Genomic DNA, 3,483 nt, shown 5'->3' with positions numbered 1-3,483 from the left:
AAATCAGAGCAGTAAAAGAACAAGCACAACATGAACATTACAAATCAGCAATCACTGACCACTGCAAAAGGGAAAACCACATCATGGACCGGGAGAAGGGCAGGGTCATCCGCACCGAAGAGAACAAACAACAGCGCTGGATCAGAGAGGCCATTGAGATCTGCAAGCGAGGCATAAAAACCATGAACAGAGACAAGGGAGCCTTCATCCTCTCTACCACCTGGAGCAGCATTTTGGCGGAGTGAACGGACAGCGGGGGGCGTGACTTGCCTTCATTCTTGTGACAGGTAAGTCACGCCCTCATGGAACATCAGCTGATAAAGACGGGCCACAAGACACCATCATGTGACACTCTGAAGAAGGCGAAAGACTTTCGTATTGTGACATCCTCAAGGCCTAAACACTCATCCGAGCAAATGTAAGGTAGATTTTGTTAACCTGCCCGGAGAAAAAAATCAACGAAAATAATTTGTATTTGTTTTAACCAGTTGGTGGCGCTACCACTGCGATCAAAAATAAGTTGGCAGCCGTCTTCAGGGCCTGAATATCCTCAAATGTGAAAAATTTCGAGAAGATGGATCATCTGAATCATTTTGCAGGAACTTTTGTTGCCACGGAGAATAATCAGACTCTGCGGCACCGTAATAGCCACGCCCTTCGAAGGAAAGTCACAAAAATAGGGATAGAGTAAGATCAATGTCTTGAGTCTTTTCTAGCCAATTTTCAATCAGATTCGTTAAAAGGGCACCGTGCAGTACGTCAAAATGTAAAAAATGATATTGATTGGCGCAAGGTGTATAACTGAATATAAACATATAGATGTCTTCAGGTACAGACTCTTTATGTACATGTGAAGTTTTGGATTTTTAGCAGCATGTGCAGGAGAGTTATTAAGCATTTTGTCCATTGCGGCGAAGGAAATCTTAAGTGAAAACTTTGATGCCCCGCCCCCGTCATATAGTATTTCGGAAACAAAAAATTTTAGCCCCAGTGTTTGTGCCAGGTCTTCAGATGCTACAGACAGAATTTTAAGGCAATCAGATGAAGCCTTTAGGAACAGGGTGCAAAAGAATGACCCCTGTAAACATGCAAAAAAGGGCAAAAGTCGGACTTTCAAAATTTCATAACTCACTTCCTGTTCATATTAGACGTTAAAATATCAAATTTTTCGCCATGCCCGATGAGACTGCCAAGTTTGGTGAGTTTTTGTGCATGTTTCGGGGGTCAAAAATGCGATCGAACAATCGGAAAAATAATAATAATAATAATTTCTACAAAAACAATAGGGACTTCGCAGCGGTCGCTGCTCAGGCCCTAATAATAATAATAATAATAATAATAAAAGTAATAATATTTTCTACAAAAACAATAGGGACCTCGCCGCGGTCGCTGCTCGGGCCCCAATAATAATTTCTACACAAAGTCCATTGTGGTGACCCGCCCCCTTTTAAGTAAATTCAAAATGGCCGACTTCCTGTAAAACCTAGCTCATTGCTCCAAGAGACTTTTTTGTAGGTCTTGGTCTTATACATACAGTGAACCCTCGCTACTTCGCGGTTCACCTTACGCGGGTTCAGTGCTTCGCGGGTCTAAAAAATATTCGGGGGCATTGTAGTTTCGCCGAGCGGCACGACGGGGCGCTGGAGCGGTTAGACGGCCGGCGTGCGCCGAAGAAGAGCGTGGGCGAAGAGGAGAGTGGACGAAGAAGAGCACGTTCCCCCGGACACGATCGGTGGCGACGTTTCGCGCGGTTCGGACCGTACCAGAGCTCCGGCCAGCGTGCGTGGCAGTTAAGCCGTAGAGGAGCACCTTCCCCGGGCACGGGCGGTGCCAAGCGGCCCCTAAGTTTAACCGAATGGAAGCTCCGGAGGAGGAGGGCATGCTCGCGTCACAGTAAGCCGAAGAGGAGCACCTTCCCCGGGCACGGGCGGTTCCAAGCGGCCCCTAAGTTTAACCGAATGGAAGCTCCGGAGGAGGAGGGCATGCTCGCGTCACAGTAAGCCGAAGAGGAGCACCTTCCCCGGGCACGGGCGGTGCCAAGCGGCCCCTAAGTTTAACCGAATGGAAGCTCCGGGGGAGGAGGGCGGGCGTGTGTCACAGTTAAGCCAAATTGGAGCACCTCTTCTGCCCGGGCACGAGCGGAGCGCGAGGCTGTCAGTTATGAATGAATAAATGAATAAATAAATAAAGAATGCCACCTTTCATTTCACAGGGCACACCGGACGGCGTACCAGCAGGTAAAAGTCGGAGTAATTAAATAAATACAAAAAGAATGGCTGGGGAATAAAAAAATAATACGTTTTAATAATAATTAGTTTTTTTTGTTATAACATGAATTTCACTCTCTCTCTTCCCGTATATATATATATATATATATATATATATATATTTATTATATATATTGTATATTTTTTTTAAGCATTTTTGAAGGTGCGCCGCTACTTCGCGGATTTTCAGTTTTCGCGGGTGGTCTCGGTCCCCATTAACCGCGATAACCGAGGGTTCACTGTACTCCATAAAATTTACAAAAAGCGAGGTGAAACACTCAACCAGAGCTGCTTTTTTTAAAACATTTCTCGAGGGCCATGGCGAGCCATTTCAAAAAAGCTGCACAACTAACGTATAAAATATTGATAAATTTGCTCGGCCTGATGTGTGTGTAAAGTTTCACGAGTTGTCGTTCATATTTAGAACCTCATAATCAGCGTTGTTTTATTGCCGAACAGTGCAATGCCACTCCCACAACTTTTCACGAAAAAGGACTAATTTCGTATTGTGACATCCTCATGGCCGAAACAGTCATCCGAGCATATATGAGGGCGACCTTGTTGAGTTGCACGGAGAAAAACATCCAAGAAAATAACTTGTATTAGCTTTTACCAGTTGGTGGCGCTACTACTACGATGTAAAATAAGTTGGTAGATGTCTTCAGGGCTGAAGTATCCTCAAATGTGTACAACTTCGAGAAGATAGGATCATCTGAGTCATGTACTTTTGTTGCCACAGAGTACAATCGGACTTTTCAGCACCTTAATAGCCACGCCTTTTGCCAAAACGTCACAAAATTCGGCAGAGAGTAAGATCATTGTCTTGAGTCTTTTCTGACTAATTTTCAGTCGGATTCGTCAAAAGGGCACCGTGCAGTACGTGAAAATTAAAATAAAAAAAAATTTTTGATTCCACTTGGCGGCACTGTGTGTATAACAAAATAATAACATTAAGATGTCTTCAGGTCGGGACGTTTTATTTACAGGTGAAGGTTTGGATTTTTAGGAGCATGTGCAGGGGAGTTATTAAGCATTCATTTATTTGTATTAGGTTCATTTTGTCTTCTTATTATTGATATTTGACTGATTCATTAAAAGCAGACAATTATGTTTTAGGTTAATTTTTTACCTGACATGTTTCGGCGAGTATTTCGCCTTCTTCAGAGTGTCGCATGATGGTGTCTTGAGACCCGTCTTTATCAGCTGATGTTCCATG

Source organism: Idiotropiscis lumnitzeri, unplaced genomic scaffold (assembly GCF_059441095.1).
Source record: "Idiotropiscis lumnitzeri isolate Australia: NSW breed Sydney's pygmy pipehorse unplaced genomic scaffold, RoL_Ilum_1.0 HiC_scaffold_112, whole genome shotgun sequence".
Classification (NCBI taxonomy): Eukaryota; Metazoa; Chordata; class Actinopteri; order Syngnathiformes; family Syngnathidae; genus Idiotropiscis; species Idiotropiscis lumnitzeri.
The sequence above is the reverse complement of the archived record's forward strand: the minus strand, read 5'-3'. Positions refer to the sequence as shown.